Source organism: Hyla sarda, chromosome 2 (genome assembly GCF_029499605.1).
Source record: "Hyla sarda isolate aHylSar1 chromosome 2, aHylSar1.hap1, whole genome shotgun sequence".
In the NCBI taxonomy this organism is placed as follows: Eukaryota; Metazoa; Chordata; class Amphibia; order Anura; family Hylidae; genus Hyla; species Hyla sarda.
In genome coordinates, this window is record NC_079190.1 from 187,832,065 (window position 1) to 187,853,789 (window position 21,725).

Consider the following 21,725-nt stretch of genomic DNA (forward strand, 5'->3'; position numbering starts at 1 on the left):
TAGGGGGTTCCTAAATGGGACATGCCCCCCAAAAACCATTTCAGAAAAACTCAGACTCCAAAATCCTTCCCTTCTGAGCCCTCTACTGCGCCCGCCGAACACTTGACATACACATATGAGGTATTTTCTTACTCGAGAGAAATTGGGTTACACATTTTAGGAAGCTTTCTCTCATTTTACCCCTCGTAAAAATTCAAAAACTGGGTCTACAAGAACATGCCAGTTTATAAGATGAAGATTTTGAATTTTCTCCTTCAAATTGCTGCTATTCCTGTGAAACACCTAAAGGGTTAACAAACCTTTTGAATGTCATTTTGAATACTTTGAGGGATGCAGTTTTTATAATGGAGTTATTTATGGGGTACTTCCAATATGAAGACCCTTCAAATCCACTTCAAAACAGAACTGGTCCCTGAAAAATTTTGATTTTGAAAAGTTTGTGAAAAATTGGAAAATTGCTGCTATACTTTGAAGCCCTCTGATGTCTTCCAAAAGTAAAAACATGTCAACTCTATGATGGAAACATAAAGTAGACATATTGTATATGTGAATCAATATATCATTTATTTGGAATATTCATTTTCTTTATAAGCAGAGAGGTTCAAAGTTAAAAAAATGCTAAATTTTCAAGCATCCCAGAGTTATTAATGCTTAAAGTGAGTGGTCAGATGTGCAAAAAATGACCGGGTCCTACAGTGAAAATTGGCTGGGTCCTTAAGGGGTTAATCCAGCGAAAAAATTCCAGCTACAATTCCTAGCATGCTGGGAGTTGTAGTTTTGCAACAGCTGGAGAGTTGGAAAACACTGACAGATAGATAGATAGATAGATAGATAGATAGATAGATAGATAGATAGATAGATAGATAGATAGATAGATGGATAGATAAAGTGGTTCCTAACCAGGGTGCCTCCAGCTCTAGCAAAACTACAAAACTAAAACTCCCAGCATTCCCAGCTGTCCAGGCATGCTGGGAATTATAGTTTTGTAACAGCTAGAGGCACCTTGGTTGGGAAACACTGATAAAGATAGATAGATAAATAGATAGATAGATAAATAAAGAACTTGGAGGGAAAGGACAGCACTCCTGAGAAACGAAAATCTGTATATGGGTGCAGGCAGTCTATAGGGCCCCGGTCCTGGGTCCAATGATGTAGCGATGAATAGAGACGGTTGCAGCACATCAAAGTGGCAAAAAAGCAAAAAATAAAGCCTTTAATCCTGCTAAAAAATGGACAACGTTTCTGTGGTCTCACTCCACCTTTTTCAAGTCAAAAGTGCAAGTGATCCAAGATAGTTTAAATAGACATAGTCATGTGATCAATTAATTTACATATGATACCATGGATTGGGATATCCATGGTATCTGTCGACAGGTTCTCGCCCATATCATGTGTCCAGGCATTGTGGGGAGGTGGATACCCTGGGTGGGTCAGGATATATAGTGCCTGGCATGACTTACTTTGATTGCTGGTGGGTTACGTAAATAACAACATTTTTTCTTAATATTATTTGACTTAAACTATGGTGTAATTTTATTACCTTTATATACTAACACCCCTTTGGTCGTTTAGATAGACCTGTTATTTTGCTTTTTACATTACTAGCTATTTTATTTATTATTATTTGTACTTTCTCTATTTATATATATTTTTTTTATTTAGTTATCTTCGTGCTTTTCTCTCTGTTCTCTTTCTCTTTTTTTCTTTTCTCTCTTCTCCTCTTTCTCCTTAGTTCTTGTTCAATTACTTGCCCTTAATTTTTTCCACACACTGCATGGCTGCAGTCTCTGTAGAGAATGATGCGCATGCACATATCTGGGGAGACGAGCGTTCCCTGCTATGCACTGTGTGCCATTCCTGTCATGTGGCTATCGGTCACATGGTGGATGACGTTGCCGTCTCGTTCGCGTGACCGTGGGCCTTGTGACCTTGTGTACTTATAGAGTATCCCCTATTTATACACTTATGTATTATGATTATGCCCTTGTCACTTTAATTATGTATCATATGGAAATAAATTGATCACATGACTATGTCTATTTAAACTATCTTGGATCACTTGCACTTTGAATTGAAAAAGGTGGTGTGAAACTACAGAAATGTCAATTTTTTGGCTGGATTAAAGGCTTTATTTTTTGCGGCTTTGGTGTGCTACAGCCGTCTCTATTCATCTCTACATCATTGGACCCAGGACCGGGGGCCCACTGCCTGCGCCCATATACAGATTTTTGTTTCTCAGGAATGCTGCGCTTTCCCTCTAAGTTCTTTATCTATCTTTATCAGTGTTTCCCAACCAAGGTGCCTCTAGCTGTTACAAAACTACAATGCCCAGCATGCCTGGACAGCTGGGAAGTTTTGCAACAGCTGGAGGCACTATGGTAAAGATGGGGGGGTTGAGCATGGATGGTGCTGGGGGGAGGGGGCGGTAAGCATGGATGGTGCTGGGAAGTGGGGGGGGGGGGGCTACAGGAATGGTTCTGGAAAAGGGGGACAGGGATTGTGTATGTTTGTGTGTGTGGTGGTGGGGGGGTGTTTGGGGGACACAGAGTGCCCCCCTGTTTACTGGCCTCAGAAGGCTCTCTGCACTGATGAGCTTCAGCATTCTCTTTACTGATCAATAGTGTTGAGCGGCATAGGCCATATTCGAATTCGCGAATATTCGCGAATATATGGGCGAATATTCGTCATATATTCGCGAATATTCGCATATTCGTTATATCCTCGTTTTATTTTCGCATATGCGGAAATTCGCGAATGCGAAAATTAACATATACAAAATTAGTATACGCGAAAATTCACATATGCGAAAATTAGCATATGCAAATTTTCGCATATGCGAATTTTCGCACGCCAGTCTCACACAGTAGTATTACAGCCTTCTTTACACCACACAAGCTGGAAGCAGAGAGGGGTGATCACTGTGATGTGTACTGTGAAGAAGAAAAAAAAAAAAAAAACGAATATTCGTAATTACGAATATATAGCGCTATATTCGCGAAATTCGCGAATTCGCGAACATGCGATATTCGTGAATAATATTCGAATTGCGAATATTCGCGAGCAACACTACTGATCAACAGCTCTGCCTGCTTGCCAGGTTCAAGTGATGTTATTATGATACGTGACCCATGCATACAGGGAAAGCTGCCAATCAGCGGAGGAGGAAGAGGAGCTGAGTAAGTTCCCCGCGAGAACTATACAGGAGAAAGCCACAGAACTTTGACTGTCCCTGTCACTGGCTTTGTCTGTAAGCGCTTGCTAGGCAATGCACTCTGCACTGTAGATTGAGCTCACAAGAACAGACAGGGATGGTCGGACGCACCTGGGTCAGGGTGTCACCAACCTGAGGGGTCACCCGGAACGGTCTGCAGCAAACACATACACCCCTGCCCACCCCTGGCAACGCCACTGACTCTGCTCCTAGACAATTTATTCCCTATCCAAAGGATTTTGGATAAGTTGTCTGATCGTGGGGGGTCTGGCTCCTGGGACCCCCGCAATGTCACCATGCCCCCTCCATTCATGTCTATGGGAGGGGGCGTGATGAGAAGTACACAAAAAGGCACGGTGCTGGCTCGAAAATCGGGGGGGGGGGGGGGGGGGGACACAGCCTGACACGCTTCTTCGCATTCTCCCACCTCTCAGGCATTCCTTGACTGATGTTCAGAGCCATGTTTGTCAATCAAGGAGGAGCTGGAAGGGGAGAGCAATTATGGGGAGCAGCCAGGCTGGGGCACTTGAGTAGCTTGACTCAGCCTCCTTGACACTTGGCTGAAAAATACAAAGGTGCTTTTATAAGTTTGGCTCCAGGAAAAGTAAAGTTTGCTTTCAGCAAATACAGCTGCCAGATTCCCTTTACTCCAGGAATAGACCAGGAATACATAAGACAAATTTGAAAACACTTTCAGGTGGTTCTGCACCATACATTTGTGTATTACACCTGACTATTTGACGATACTGGATTTAATGTGGAATGTTGTTTCAGGGATCTATCTAATTGACTAAAGGTCATGGAGAAATTTTTCTGCACCATATCTATGACAATCATGGATGTTCCTTAGTTTCTAGTGCTATTGTTACCATTAAAAATGTCAGAACCCTGAAATAACAGACTTAAAGGGGTTCTCCGGTGCTTAGACATCTTATCCAAAGGATAGGGGATAAGATGCCTGATCGCGGGAGTCCCGCCGCTGGGGACCCCGGGATCTTGCACGCGGCACCCCGTTTGTAATCAGTCTCCGGAGTGTGTTCGCTCCGGGACTGATTACCGACGACACCTCCGCCCCCGTCATGCTCTGCCCCTCAATGCAAGCCTAAGGGAGGGGTCGTGAAAGCTGTCACGCCCCCTCCCGTAGGCTTGCATTGAGGGACGGAGCATTACATCCCACAGGGGCGGAGGCGTGATGTCACACGCCGCCGGCCCTGTGGTCGTCGGTGATCAGTCCCTGAGCAAACACGCTCCGGGGACTGATTACAAACGGGGTGCCGCGTACAAGATCCCGGGGGTCCCCAGCGGCGGGACTCCCAGGATCAGGCATCTTATCCCCTATCCTTTTGCCAGTTCTTTTAGAGAAAACTATGTTTGCAGAATATTGCGCTATCCAATATGGCCGCCAAATCTGGTGATCAATAGTGGTACAGAAAGTGACCTTGAACATGTGTGCTTATTTTCATATTGTTCTGACCTACCATTTTAGAGAAAACTATGTTTACAGAATATTGCGCAATCCAATGTGGCCGCCATATCTGGTGATCAATAGTGGTACAGGAAGTGATCACGAACATGTGTGCTAATTTTCCCATTGTTCAGAAAAAAATAACCAAGAAAATATAAAAAATAAATAATCCAAAACCTCCCTCACATTAGCCATAACTAAACATTGGCTGTCAGCATAAGACTGAAAGGCATAATATACTGCACTACAATACCAGTGCAGTTTATTATATGAGCGATCTGAAGATCGCTGGTAAACGCCCTCTTACAGGCTTAGTTTGAAAAGTACAAAGAAAAGAAATGGTCGATAAAATAATAAACTATTGTTGGGAGACATAAAACATTTAATAATATAATTCAACCACCCCACCTTTCAAAATTAAAAGGCATTTATTCCCATTACACGATTAACTGTTGTATATAATATAAACATTGTAGATAAAATATTTAAGAAAAAAAAATTTAAATATACAATATATTTTAAGTAACAAAAATGTAAAGCTCTAGATCCCAATGTGTTTCATCTGTTTTTTCTGTTCCTTTTTCTTATGTGGTTTTAAAATTCCTGAGATAAGTAGTTCTGGACTTAGAGTGTTATATATATATTAGCGTCTGTAGCATGTATCAAGGAACATGTTATCATACCTGTGTCTTTTTACAGGTGACTGATGCCCGATGAGAAGGTGAACGTGACATATACCCTCTTCAGCTGCAAGAAAGGAACCACGAGACAGGTAATTAATATTTATATTAATTACTGATAACAATCAGGCTAGATGTAAAATCTAGACCTGCAGAGATGTTATAGTCTCTCCCTTATACATGAAGATGTATGTGTTGTTAATAAGTATATCGTTTATGGACAGCTTCTTATATAACACAAGCATATCTCAGGTACAGAGATTAGGAACATTTATGATCCTTATTCTCTGTGTTTTATTTGTAGGAATCCCCTTTTCCTTTTTCAATATTTAATAGAAACGACTCAACTGACTGCAGAGTTTACAAGTTTACTTTAGACTGTGGGCTGACTGACCGCAGATTTAGGACTTAACTATACTAAGTAAAGAAAAGTCAATATTTTTTTTCTTCAAATATATAATTATTGCCAAAGACTATAGCCAAAATAACACATAGCCTTTTAACATAATGCTGAAGGGCATAATACACTGCACTTTAATACTAGTGCAGTGTATTATAAAAGCGATCTGAAGATCGCTGTTAAAAGTCCCCTTTATAAAAAATGACAGGCTAGGTTCAAACTAAGGAATTTTCAGCCGGAATAACTATTGCCGGAGATTACACAGATGCATTGCCGTCCACATAGGTGGCAATGTGTTCTGCATGGATCCTATCTAAAAAAAAGTAAAAAATAAACAAGTCATAAAATAATTAAGCCCCACCCATCCCCTACAAACAAAATAATATGTACATATATAAAAAAAGAAAAAGATTTTAAAAATAACCCAAAGAATATAAAAAAATAACCCAACCCTCCCCTCACATTCGCCATAACTAAACATTGGCTGTCAACATAATGCTGGCAGCCATAATACACTGCACTGTAATACTAGTGCAATGTATTATAAGGGTGATCAGTAGGTCGCTTGTGAAAGCCCTCTCATGTGATAAAAAAGATCAAATAATAGTTAATAAACTAATTAAACAGAACACCCGTAAAAACATATTAAAAAAAGAGAAAAAAAATGTTTTAAAAATATAACCACAATTAAACCACTGACAATACCGTAACCATACATTGTCTTTTTGAACAATACTGAGAGGCTTAAGACACTTCCATACTACAGCAGTCTATTAATATATAAGCTATTGAAAGATGGCTGCTTTCAGTCACTTAATAGGAATAGTTAAAACTAGTAAGAAAAAATAAACAAGGTTAATAAAATAATTTAAAAAAAAACTAAACTCAAGCTCCACAAAAACATCCATTTAAAAACATTTTTGTATCATATATAAAATTAAGAAAGCAGAAAAAAAAATTTAAAATGTCCAAAAAACTGTATTACCACATAAAATACTCCTAACGATAGCCATAACCATACACTGCTTGTTATCATAATGCTGAGAGGCATAATACCTTGCACTACAATAGTAGTGCAATGTTTCATAGAAACGTTCAGATCAGTGGTGAAAGGTCGCTCTCTTACGGTAAAGATAAAATTAGTAAGGCAGAAATGCTATGAAAAACAATAACTTTAACAATAAAAATACATTTAATAAATAAAATATGGCTGCAAGCCGCGATACAGGGGGCCAAGCTGCACTGCCGGGTTATAATACACGATTGCTGTGAACCCTGATGGTGATGGTGATCATGGACATGTGTGCTAATTTTCACATTGTGCTGACCAGTTATTTAAGAGAAAAGTAGGCTTGCAAAATATTGCGCAATCCAAAATGGAGGCCAAACCATGTAAATGTGGTAGAGAAAGGGATCACGAACATGTGTGCTAATTTTCACAATGTTCTGACCAGTAATTTCAGAGACAACTATGCATGCAGAAAATTGCTTAATCAAACATGGCCGCCAAATCTGGTGATCAACTGTGGTACAGAAAGTGATGACAAACGTGTGCAAATTTTTGCACGGTTCTCACCAGTTCTTTTAGAGAAAACTATGTTTGCAGAATATTGCGCAATCCAATATGGCCGCCAAATCTGGTGATCAATAGTGGTACAGGAAGTGATCACGAACATGTGTGCTTATTTTCATATTGTTCTGACCTACAATTTTTGAGAAAACTATGTTTGCAGAATATTGCGCAATCCAATGTGGCCACCAAATCTGGTGATCAATAGTGGTACAGGAAGGGATCACGAACATGTGTGCTAATTTTCACATTGTTCAGAAAAAAATAACCAAGAAAATATAAAAAATAAATAATCCAAAACCTCCCTTACATTAACCATAACTAAACATTGGCTGTCAGGATAAGGCTGAAAGGCATAATCTGGTGCACTACAATACCAGTGCAGTTTATTATATGAGCGATCTGAAGATCGCTGGTAAACGCCCTCTTGCAAGATTAGTTTAAAATGTACAAAGAAAAGAAATGGTCGATAAAATAATAAAAAACTATTGTCAGCATAATGTTGGGAGGCATAAAACATTTAATAATATATTTCAACCCCCCCCCCTTTCAAAATTAAAAGGCATACATTCCCATTACATGATTAACTGTTGTATATAATATAAAAATTGTAGATAAAATATTTAAGAAAAAAAATTGAACTATACAATATATTTTAAGTAAAAAAAATGTAAAACTCTAGATCCCAATGTATTTCATCTGTTTTTTGTTGTTCCTTTATCTTATGTGGTTTCAAAATTCCTGAGATAAGTAGTTCTGGTCTTAGAGTGTTATTTATATTAGCGTCTGTAGCATGTATCAAGGAACATGTTATCATACCTGTGTGTTTTTACAGGTGACTGATGCCCGGTGAGAAGGTGAACGTGGCATATACCCTCGTCAGCTGCAAGAAAGGAACCACGAGACAGGTAATTAATATTTATATTAATTACTGATAACAATCAGGCTAGATGTAAAATCTAGGCCTGCAGAGATGTTATAGTCTCTCCCTTATACATGAAGATGTATGTGTTGTTAATAAGTATATTGTTTATGTACAGCTTCTTATATAACACAAGCATATCTCAGGTACAGAGATTAGGAACATTTATGATCCTTATTCTCTGTTCTTTATTTGTAGGAATCCCCTTTTTCAATATTTAATAGAAATGACTCAACTGACTGCAGAGTTTACAAGTTTACTTTAGACTGTGGGCTGAGTGACCGCAGTTTTTGGACTTAACTGTACAAAGTAAAGAAAAGTCAATATTTTTTTGCTTCAAATATATAATTATAGCCAAAGACTATAGCCATAATAACACATAACCTTTTAACCCCTTAAGGACTCAGGGTTTTTCCGTTTTTGCACTTTCGTTTTTTAATCCTTACCTTTTAAAAATCATAACCCTTTCAATTTTCCACCTAAAAATCCATATTATGGCTTATTTTTTGCGTCGCCAATTGTACTTTGCAGTGACATTAGTAATTTTACCCGAAAATGCACGGCGAAACGGAAAAAAAAATCATTGTGCGACAAAATCGAAAAAAAACCCGCCATTTTGTAACTTTTGGGGGCTTCCGTTTCTACGCAGTGCATATTTCGGTAACAATTACACCTTATCATTATTCTGTAGGTCCATACGGTTAAAATGATACCCTACCTATATAGGTTTGATTTTGTCGCACTTCTGGAAAAAATCATAACTACATGCAGGAAAATGTATACGTTTAAAAATGTCATATTCTGACCCCTATAACTTTTTTATTTTTCCACATAAAGGGCGGTATGAGGACTCATTTTTTGCGCCGTGATCTTAAGTTTTTATCGGTATGATTATTGTTTTGATCGGACTTTTTGATCACTTTTTATTCATTATTTAATGATATAAAAAGTGACCAAAATACGCTTTTTTGGACTTTGGAATTTTTTTGCCCGTACGCCATTGATCGTACGGTTTAATTAATGATATATTTTTATAGTTCGGACATTTACGCACGCGGCGATACCACATATGTTTTATTTATTTTTTTTACACTGTTTTTTTTCTTTTTTTATGGGAAAAGGGGGGTGATTCAAACTTTTATTAGGGAAGGGGTTAAATGACCTTTATTAACACTTTTTTTTTACATTTTTTTTGCAGTGTTATAGGTCCCATAGGGACCTATAACACTGCACACACTGATCTCCTATGCTGATCACTGGCGTGTATTAACGCGCCTGTGATCAGCATTATTGGCGCTTGACTGCTCCTGCCTGGATCTCAGGCACGGAGCAGTCATTCGTCGATCGGACACCGAGGAGGCAGGTAGGGGCCCTCCCGGTGTCCGGTCAGCTGTTCAGGACGCCGCGATTTCACCGCGGCGGTCCCGAACAGCCCGACTGAGCAGCCGGGTCACTTTCAGCTTCACTTTAGAAGCGGTGGTCAGCTTTGACCGCCGCTTCTAAAGGGTTAATACCGCACATCGCCGCGATCGGCGATGTGTGGTATTAGCCGCGGGTCCCAGCCGTTGATGAGCGGCGGGACCGACGCGATATGATGCAGGATCGCGGCGCAATCCCGCTTCATATCGCGGGAGCCGGCGCAGGACGTAAATATACGTCTTGCGTCGTTAAGGGGTTAACATAATGCTGAAGGGCATAATACACTGCACTTTAATACTAGTGCAGTGTATTATAAAAGCGATCTGAAGATCACTGATAAAAGTCCCCTTAATAAAAAATTAAAGGCTAGGTTCAAACTAAGGAATTTTCAGCCGGAATAACTATTGCCGGAGATTCCGCAGATGCATTGCCGTCCACATAGGTGGCAATGTGTTCTGCATGGATCCTATCTAAAAAAAAAAGTTAAAAATAAACAAGTTATAAAATAATTAAGCCCTACCCATCCCCTACAAAAAAACAAAATATATAAAAATGTCCAAAAAACTGTATTACCACATAAAATACTCCTAACGATAGCCATAACCATACACTGCTTGTTAGCATAATGCTGAGAGGCATAATACCCTGCACTACAATAGTAGTGCAGTGTTTCATAGAAACGTTCAGATCAGTGGTGAAAGGTCGCTCTCTTACGGGAAAGACAAAATTAGAAAGACAGAAATGCTATGAAAAACAAAAACCTTAATAATAAAAAAATATTTAATAAATAAAATATAGCTGCAAGCAGCGATACAGGTGGCCAAGCTGCACTGCAGGGTTATAATACACGATTGCTATGACCCCTGATGGTGATGGTTATGGTGGACATGTGTGCTAATTTTCACATTGTGCTGACCAGTTATTTAAGAGAAAAGTATGCTTGCAAAATATTGCGCAGTCCAAAATGGAGGCCAAACCATGTAAATGTGGTAGAGAAAGGGATCACGAACATGTGTGCTAATTTTCACAGTGTTCTGACCAGTAATTTCAGAGACAATTATGCATGCAGAATATTGCTTAATCAAACATGGCCGCCAAATCTGTGATCAATTGTGGTACAGACAGTGATGACAAACATGTGTGCTAATTTTTGCACGGTTCTCACCAGTTCTTTTAGAGAAAACTATGTTTGCAGAATATTGCGCAATCCAATATGGCTGCCAAATCTGGTGATCAATAGTGGTACAGAAAGTGATCACGAGCATGTGTGCTTATTTTCATATTGTTCTGACCTACAATTTTAGAGAAAACTATGTTTGCAGAATATTGCGCAATCCAATGTGGCTGCCAAATCTGGTGATCAATAGTGGTACAGGAAGTTAATAAGAACATGTGTGCAAATTTTCACTTTGTTCAGAAAAAATTACCAAAAACAATATAAAAAATAAATAATCCAAAACCTCCCTCACATTAGCCATAACTAAACATTGGCTGTCAGCACAAGGCTGAAAGACATAATATACTGCACTACAATACCAGTGCAGTTTATTATATGAGCGATCTGAAGATCGCTGGTAAACGCCCTCTTACAGGATTAGTTTGAAAAGTACAAAGAAAATAAATAATCTATAAAATAATAAAAAACTATTGTCAGCATGATGTTGGGAGGCATAAAACATTTAACCCCTTAAGGACCGGGGGTTTTTCCGTTTTTGCATTTTCGTTTTGCACCTAAAAATCCATATGATGGCTTATTTTTTGCACCACCAATTCTACTTTGTAATGACGTCAGTCATTGTGCCCAAAAATCTACGGTGAAACGGGAAAAAAAATCATTGTGAGACAAAATTGAAAAAAAAAACGTCATTTTGTAACTTTTGGGGGCTTCCGTTTCTACGTAGTACATTTTTCTGTAAAAATGACACCTTACCTTTATTCTGTAGGTCCATATGATTAAAATGATACCCTACTTATACAGGTTTGAATTTGTCGCATTTCTGGAAAAAATCATAACTTCATGCAGAAAAATTTATACGTTTAAAATTGTCATCTTCTGACCCCTATAACTTTTTTATTTTTCCGTGTATGGGGCGGTATGAGGGCTCATTTTTTGCGCCGTGATCTGAAGTTTTAACGGTATCATTTTTGCATTGATAGGACTTATTGATCGCTTTTTATTCATTTTTTCATGATATAAAAAGTGACCAAAAATGCACTATTTTGGACTTTGGAATTTTTTTGCGCGCACGCCATTGACCATGCGGTTTAATTAACGATATATTTTTATAATTCGGACATTTCCGCACGCGGCGATACCATTTATGTTTATTTTTATTTTTATTTACACTGTGTTTTTTCTTTTATGGGAAAAGGGGGGTGATTCAAACTTTTAATAGGGAAGGGGTTAAATGATGTTTATTCACTTTTTTTTTGCACTTTTTTTTGCAGTGTTATAGGTCCCATAGGGACCTATAACACTGCACACACTGATCTTTTACATTGATCACTGGTTTCTCATAAGAAACCAGTGATCGATGATTCTGCCGCATGACTGCTCATGCCTGGATCTCAGGCACTGAGCAGTCATTCGGCGATCGGACAGCGAGGAGGCAGGTAGGGGCCCTCCCGCTGTCCTGTCAGCTGTTCGGGATGCCGCGATTTCACCGCGGCTATCCCGAACAGCCCACTGAGCTAGCCGGCATGCTTTCGGTTTCACTTTAGACGCGGCGTTCAACTTTGAACGCCGCGTCTAAAGGGTTAATAGCGCGCGGCACAGCGATCAATGCCGCGCGCTATTAGCCACGGGTCCCGGCCGTTGTTAGAGGCCGGGCCCGAACCGCTATGACGCGGGGCCACGCCGTGGCCCCGCGTTATAGATCGGGAGTGGACACATGACGTTCCAGTACGTCATGTGTCCTTAAGGGGTTAATAATATAATTCAACCCCCCCCTTTCAAAATTAAAAGGCATACATTCCCATTACATGATTAACTGTTGTATATAATATAAAAATTGTAGATAAAATACTTAAGAAAGAAAATTAAAATATACAATATATTTTAAGTAAACAAACAAAAAAAAGCTCTAGATCCCAATGTGTTTCATGTGTTTTTTTTTTTGTTCCTTTTTCTTACGTGGTTTCAAAATTCCTGAGATAAGTAGTTCTGGCCTTAGAGTGTTATATATATTAATGTCTGTAGCATGTATCAAGGAACATGTTATCATACCTGTGTCTTTTTACAGGTGACTGATGCCCGGTGAGAAGGTGAACGTGGCATATACCCTCATCAGCTGCAAGAAAGGAACCACGAGACAGGTAATTAATATTTATATTAATTACTGATAACAATCAGGCTAGATGTAAAATCTAGACCTGCAGAGATGTTATAGTCTCTCCCTTATACATGAAGATGTATGTGTTGTTAATAAGTATATCGTTTATGGACAGCTTCTTATATAACACAAGCATATCTCAGGTACAGAGATTAGGAACATTTATGATCCTTATTCTCTGTCTTTTATTTGTAGGAATCCCCTTTTTCAATATTTAATAGAAACGAATCAACTGACTGCAGAGTTTACAAGTTTACATTAGACTGTGGGCTGACTGACCGCAGTTTTTGGACTTAACTGTACTAAGTAAAGAAAAGTCAATTTTTTTTTGCTTCAAGCATATAATTATAGCCAAAGACTATAGCCAAAATAACACATAGCCTTTTATCATAATGCTGAAGGGCATAATACACTGCACTTTAATACTAAGGCAGTGTATTATAAAAGCGATCTGAAGATTGCTGTTAAATATCCCCTTTATAATAAAAAATTAAAGGCTAGGTTCAAACTTAGGAATTTTCAGCCGGAATAACTATTGCCGGAGATTCCGCAGATGCATTGCCGTCCACATAGGTGGCAATGTGTTCTGCATGGATCCTTTCTAAAAAAAAGTTAAAAATAAACAAGTTATAAAATAATTAAGCCCCACCCATCCCCTACAAAAAACACATGTACATATATAAAAAAAAGAAAAAGATTTTAAAAATAACCCAAAAAATATAAAAAATAACCCAACCCTCCCCTCACATTCGCCATAAATAAACATTGGCTGTCAACATAATGTTTGCAGCCATAATACACTGCACTGTAATACTAGTGCAATGTATTATATGGGTGATCAGTAGATCGCTTGTAAAAGCTGTCTCATGGGATAAAAAAGAACAAATAATAGTTAATAAACTAATTAAACAGAACACCCTTAAAAACATATAAAAAAAAGAGAATTAAAAAAAAAAATAACCACAATTAAACCACTGACAATACCATAACCATACATTGTCTTTTTTGAACAATACCGAGAGGCATAAGACACTGCCATACTACTGCAGTCTATTAATATATAAGCTATCGAAAGATGGCAGCTTTCAGTCCCTTAATAGGAATAGTTAAAACTAGTAAGAAAAAAAACAAGGTTAATAAAATAATTTAAAAAAACTAAAACTCAACTTCCCCAAAAACATCCTTTAAAACATTTTTGTATCATATAGAAAATTAGGAAAGCAGAACAAAATATATAAAAATGTCCAAAAAACTGTATTACCACATAAAATACTCCTAATGATAGCCATAACCATACACTGCTTGTTAGCATAATGCTGAGAGGCATAATACCCTGCACTACAATAGTAGTGCAGTGTTTCATAGAAACGTTCAGATCAGTGGTGAAAGGTCGCTCTATTACGGGAAAGACAAAATTAGAAAGGCAGAAATGATATGAAAAACAAAAACCTTAATAATAACAAAATATTTAATAAATAAAATATAGCTGCAAGCAGCGATACAGGTGGCCAAGCTGCACTGCTGGGTTATAATACACGATTGCTATGACCCCTGATGGTGATGGTGATTGTGGACATGTGTGCTAATTTTCACATTGTGCTGACCAGTTATTTAAGAGTAAAGTATGCTTGCAAAATATTGCGCAATCCAAAATGGAGGCCAAACCATGTAAATGTGGTAGAAAAAGGGATCACGAACATGTGTGCTAATTTTCACAGTGTTCTGACCAGTAATTTCAGAGACAACTATGCATGCAGAATATTGCTTAATCAAACATGGCCGCCAAATCTGTGATCAATTGTGGTACAGACAGTGATGAGAAACATGTGTGCTAATTTTTGCACGGTTCTCACCAGTTCTTTTAGAGAAAACTATGTTTGCAGAATATTGCGCAATCCAATATGGCTGCCAAATCTGGTGATCAATAGTGGTACAGAAAGTGATCACGAGCATGTGTGCTTATTTTCATATTGTTCTGACCTACAATTTTAGAGAAAACTATGTTTGCAGAATATTGCGCAATCCAATGTGGCCGCCAAATCTGGTAATCAATAGTGGTACAGGAAGTGATCACGAACATGTGTGCAAATTTTCACATTGTTCAGAAAAAATTACCAAAGACAATATAAAAAATAAATAATCCAAAACCTCCCTCACATTAGCCATAACTAAACATTGGCTGTCAGCACAAGGCTGAAAGGCATAATATACTGCACTACAATTCCAGTGCAGTTTATTATATGAGCGATCTGAAGATCGCTGGTAAATGCCTTCTTACAGGATTAGTTTGAAAAGTACAAAGAAAATAAATAATCGATAAAATAATAAAAAACTATTGTCAGCATAAAGTTGGGAGGCATAAAACATTTAATAATATAATTCAATCCCCCCCCCTTTCAAAATTAAAAGGCATACATTCCCATTACATGATTAACTGTTGTTTATAATATAAAAATTGTAGCTAAAATATTTAAGAAAAAAAATTTAAATATACAACATATTTTAAGTAAAAAATAATTTAAAACTCTAGATCCCAATGTGTTTCATCTGTTTTTTTTTGTTCCTTTTTCTTATGCGGTTTAAAAATTCCTGAGATAAGTAGTTCTGGCCTTAGAGTGTTATATATATTAGCGTCTGTAGCATGTATCAAGGAACATGTTATCATACCTGTGTGTTTTTACAGGTGACTGATGCCCGGTGAGAACGTGAACGTGACATATACCCTCGTCAGCTGCAAGAAAGGAACCACGAGACAGGTAATTAATATTTATATTAATTACTGATAACAATCAGGCTAGATGTAAAATCTAGACCTGCAGAGATGTTATAGTCTCTCCCTTATACATGAAGATGTATGTGTTGTTAATAAGTATATCGTTTATGGACAGCTTCTTATATAACACAAGCATATCTCAGGTACATAGATTAGGAACATTTATGATCCTTATTCTCTGTCTTTTATTTGTAGGAATCCCCTTTTTCAATATTTAATAGAAACGACTCAACTGACTGCAGAGTTTACAAGTTTACTTTAGACTGTGGGCTGACTGACCGCAGTTTTTGGACTTAACTGTACTAAGTAAAGAAAAGTCAATATTTTTTTTGCTTCAAACATATAATTATAGCCAAAGACTATAGCCAAAATAACACATAGCCTTTTAACATAATGCTGAAGGGCATAATACACTGCACTTTAATACTAGTGCAGTGTATTATAAAAGCGATCTGAAGATTGCTGTTAAAAGTCCCCTTTATAAAAAAATTAAAGGCTAGGTTCAAACTTAGGAATTTTCAGCCGGAATAACTATTGCCGGAGATTCCGCAGATGCATTGCCGTCCACATAGGTGGCAATGTGTTCTGCATGGATCCTATCTAAAAAAAAGTTAAAAATAAACAAGTTATAAAATAATTAAGCCCCACCCATCCCCTACAAAAAACACATGTACATATATAAAAAAGAGAAAAAGATTTTAAAAATAACCCAAAAAATATAAAAAATAACCCAACCCTCCCCTCACATTCGCCATAAATAAACATTGGCTGTCAACATAATGTTTGCAGCCATAATACACTGCACTGTAATACTAGTGCAATGTAGTATATGGGTGATCAGTAGATCGCTTGTGAAAGCTCTCTCATGGGATAAAAAAGAACAAATTATAGTTAATAAACTAATTAAACAGAACACCCTTAAAAACATATTAAAAAAAGAGAATTAAAAAAAAAATAACCACAATTAAACCACTGACAATACGATAACCATACATTGTCGTTTTTGAACAATACCGAGAGGCATAAGACACTGCCATACTACTGCAGTCTATTAATATATAAGCTATCGAAAGATGGCAGCTTTCAGTCCCTTAATAGGAATAGTTAAAACTAGTAAGAAAAAAAACAAGGTTAATAAAATAATTTAAAAAAACTAAAACTCAACTTCCCCAAAAACATCCTTTAAAACATTTTTGAATCATATACAAAATTAAGAAAGCAGAACAAAATATATAAAAATGTCCAAAAAACTGTATTACCACATAAAATACTCCTAATGATAGCCATAACCATACACTGCTTGTTAGCATAATGCTGAGAGGCATAATACCCTGCACTACAATAGTAGTGCAGTGTTTCATAGAAATGTTCAGATCAGTGGTGAAAGGTCGCTCTCTTACGGGAAAGACAAAATTAGAAAGGCAGAAATGATATGAAAAACAAAAACCTTAATAATAAAAAAATATTTCATAAATAAAATATAGCTGCAAGCAGCGATACAGGTGGCCAAGCTGCACTGCTGGGTTATAATACACGATTGCTATGACCCCTGATGGTGATGGTGATCGTGGACATGTGTGCTAATTTTCACATTGTGCTGACCAGTTATTAAAGAGTAAAGTATGCTTGCTAAATATTGCGCAATCCAAAATGGAGGCCAAACCATGTAAATGTGGTAGAGAAAGGGATCACGAACATGTGTGCTAATTTTCACAGTGTTCTGACCAGTAATTTCAGAGACAACTATGCATGCAGAATATTGCTTAATCAAACATGGCCGCCAAATCTGTGATCAATTGTGGTACAGACAGTGATGACAAACATGTGTGCTAATTTTTGCACGGTTCTCACCAGTTCTTTTAGAGAAAACTATGTTTGCAGAATATTTCGCAATCCAATATGGCTGCCAAATCTGGTGATCAATAGTGGTACAGGAAGTGATCACGAACATGTGTGCAAATTTTCACATTGTTCAGAAAAAATTACCAAAAACAATATAAAAAATAAATAATCCAAAACTTCCCTCACATTAGCCATAACTAAACATTGGCTGTCAGCACAAGGCTGAAAGGCATATTATACTGCACTACAATACCAGTGCAGTTTATTATATGAGCGATCTGAAGATCGCTGGTAAATGCCCTCTTACAGGATTAGTTTGAAAAGTACAAAGAAAAGAAATGATCGATAAAATAATAAAAAACTATTGTCAGCATAATGTTGGGAGGCATAAAACATTTTATAATATAATTCAATCCCCCCCTTTCAAAATTAAAAGGCATACATTCCCATTACATGATTAACTGTTGTTTATAATATAAAAATTGTAGCTAAAATATTTAAGAAAAAAAATTAAAATATACAACATATTTTAAGTAAAAAAATATTAAAAGCTCTAGATCCCAATGTGTTTCATCTGTTTTTTTTGTTCCTTTTTCTTATGTGGTTTCAAAATTCCTGAGATAAGTAGTTCTGGCCTTAGAGTGTTATATATATATAAGCGTCTGTAGCATGTATCAAGGAACATGTTATCATACCTGTGTGTTTTTACAGGTGACTGATGCCCGGTGAGAAGGTGAACGTGACATATACCCTCGTCAGCTGCAAGAAAGGAACCACGAGACAGGTAATTAATATTTATATTAATTACTGATAACAATCAGGCTAGATGTAAAATCTAGACCTGCAGAGATGTTATAGTCTCTCCCTTATACATGAAGATGTATGTGTTGTTAATAAGTATATTGTTTATGGACAGCTTCTTATATAACACAAGCATATCTCAGGTACAGAGATTAGGAACATTTATGATCCTTATTCTCTGTCTTTTATTTGTAGGAATCCTCTTTTTCAATATTTAATAGAAACGACTCAACTGACTGCAGAGTTTACAAGTTTACTTTAGACTGTGGGCTGACTGACCGCAGTTTTTGGACTTAACTGTACTAAGTAAAGAAAAGTCAATATTTTTTTGCTTCAAACATATAATTATAGCCAAAGACTATAGCTAAATGAACACATAGCCTTTTATCATAATGCTGAAGGGCATAATACACTGCACTTTAATACTAGTGCAGTGTATTATAAAAGCGATCTGAAGATTGCTGTTAAAAGTCCCCTTTATAAAAAAAATTAAAGGCTAGGTTCAAACTTAGGAATTTTCTGCCGGAATAACTATTGCCGGAGATTCCGCAGATGCATTGCCGTCCACATAGGTGGCAATGTGTTCTGCATGGATCCTATCTAAAAAAAAGTTAAAAATAAACAAGTTATAAAATAATTAAGCCCCACCCATCCCCTACAAAAAACACATGTACATATATAAAAAAGAGAAAAAGATTTTAAAAATAACCCAAAAAATATAAAAAATAACCCTCCCATCACATTCGCCATAAATAAACATTGGCTGTCAACATAATGTTTGCAGCCATAATACACTGCACTGTAATACTAGTGCAATGTAGTATATGGGTGATCAGTAGATCGCTTGTGAAAGCTCTCTCATGGGATAAAAAAAGAACAAATAATAGTTAGTAAACTAACTAAACAGAACACCCTTAAAAACATATAAAAAAAAAGAGAATTAAAAAAAAAATAACCACAATTAAACCACTGACAATACCATAACCATACATTGTCGTTTTTGAACAATACCGAGAGGCATAAGACACTGCCATACTACTGCAGTCTATTAATATATAAGCTATCAAAAGATGGCAGCTTTCAGTCCCTTAATAGGAATAGTTAAAACTAGTAAGAAAAAAACAAGGTTAATAAAATAATTTAAAAAAACTAAAACTCAACTTCCCCAAAAACATCCTTTAAAACATTTTTGTATCATATACAAAATTAAGAAAGCAGAACAAAATATATAAAAATGTCCAAAAAACTGTATTACCACATAAAATACTCCTAATGATAGCCATAACCATACACTGCTTGTTAGCATAATGCTGAGAGGCATAATACCCTGCACTACAATAGTAGTGCAGTGTTTCATAGAAATGTTCAGATCAGTGGTGAAAGGTCGCTCTCTTACGGGAAAGACAAAATTAGAAAGGCAGAAATGATATGAAAAACAAAAACCTTAATAATAACAAAATATTTCATAAATAAAATATAGCTGCAAGAAGCGATACAGGTGGCCAAGCTGCACCTCTGGGTTATAATACACGATTGCTATGACCCCTGATGGTGATGGTGATCGTGGACATGTGTGCTAATTTTCACATTGTGCTGACCAGTTATTTAAGAGTAAAGTATGCTTGCAAAATATTGCGCAATCCAAAATGGAGGCCAAACCATGTAAATGTGGTAGAGAAAGGGATCGCAAACATGTGTGCTAATTTTCACAGTGTTCTGACCAGTAATTTCAGAGACAACTATGCATGCAGAATATTGCTTAATCAAACATGGCCGCCAAATCTGTGATCAATTGTGGTACTGACAGTGATGACAAACATGTGTGCTAATTTTTGCACGGTTCTCACCAGTTCTTTTAGAGAAAACTATGTTTGCAGAATATTGCGCAATCCAATATGGCCGCCAAATCTGGTGATCAATAGTGGTACAGAAAGTGATCACGAGCATGTGTGCTTATTTTCATATTGTTCTGACCTACAAATTTAGAGAAAACTATGTTTGCAGAATATTGCGCAATACAATGTGGCTGCCAAATCTGGTGATCAATAGTGGTACAGGAAGTGATCACGAACATGTGTGCAAATTTTCACATTGTTCAGAAAAAATTACCAAAAACAATATAAAAAATAAATAATCCAAAACCTCCCTCACATTAGCCATAACTAAACATTGGCTGTCAGCACAAGGCTGAAAGGCATAATGTACTGCACTACAATTCCAGTGCAGTTTATTATATGAGCGATCTGAAGATCGCTGGTAAACGCCCTCTTACAGGATTAGTTTGAAAAGTACAAAGAAAAGAAATGATCGATAAAATAATAAAAAACTATTGTCAGCATAATGTTGGGAGGCATAAAACATTTAATAATATAATTCAACCCCCCCTTTCAAAATTAAAAGGCATACATTCCCATTACATGATTAACTGTTGTTTATAATATAAAAATTGTAGCTAAAATATTTAAGAAAAAAAATTAAAATATACAACATATTTTAAGTAAAAAAACATTTAAAGCTCTAGATCCCAATGTGTTTCATCTGTTTTTTTTGTTCCTTTTTCTTATGTGGTTTCAAAATTCCTGAGATAAGTAGTTCTGGCCTTAGAGTGTTATATATATAAGCGTCTGTAGCATGTATCAAGGAACATGTTATCATACCTGTGTGTTTTTACAGGTGACTGATGCCTGGTGAGAAGGTGAACGTGACATATACCCTCGTCAGCTGCAAGAAAGGAACCACGAGACAGGTAATTAATATTTATATTAATTACTGATAACAATCAGGCTAGATGTAAAATCTAGACCTGCAGAGATGTTATAGTCTCTCCCTTATACATGAAGATGTATGTGTTGTTAATAAGTATATCGTTTATGGACAGCTTCTTATATAACACAAGCATATCTCAGGTACAGAGATTAGGAACATTTATGATCCTTATTCTCTGTCTTTTATTTGTAGGAATCCCCTTTTTCAATATTTAATAGAAACGACTCAACTGACTGCAGAGTTTACAAGTTTACTTTAGACTGTGGGCTGACTGACCGCAGTTTTTGGACTTAACTGTACTAAGTAAAGAAAAGTCAATATTTTTTTGCTTCAAACATATAATTATAGCCAAAGACTATAGCCAAAATAACACATAGCCTTTTAACATAATGCTGAAGGGCATAATACACTGCACTTTAATACTAGTGCAGTGTATTATAAAAGCGATCTGAAGATTGCTGTTAAAAGTCCCCTTTATAAAAAAATTAAAGGCTAGGTTCAAACTTAGGAATTTTCAGCCGGAATAACTATTGCCGGAGATTCC

General features: G+C 36.8%; 1 long non-coding RNA gene across 3 annotated transcripts in view; it reads left to right on the forward strand.

Annotated features, from left to right (window-relative positions):
• The window catches only part of LOC130355601 (uncharacterized), a 40,708-nt gene extending 22,301 nt beyond the window's left edge, over positions 1 to 18,407 (forward strand). For 2 of the 3 annotated variants that reach the window (XR_008888592.1, XR_008888593.1), the window contains exons 2-3: positions 5,376 to 5,448; positions 18,326 to 18,407. This is a non-coding gene — a long non-coding RNA (uncharacterized LOC130355601). Of the gene's footprint in view, positions 1 to 5,375; positions 5,449 to 8,161; positions 8,225 to 18,325 lie in introns of those variants that run through there. The other variant, XR_008888591.1, reaches the window with a different exon arrangement.
• The last annotated feature ends 3,318 nt before the right edge of the window (positions 18,408 to 21,725 follow it).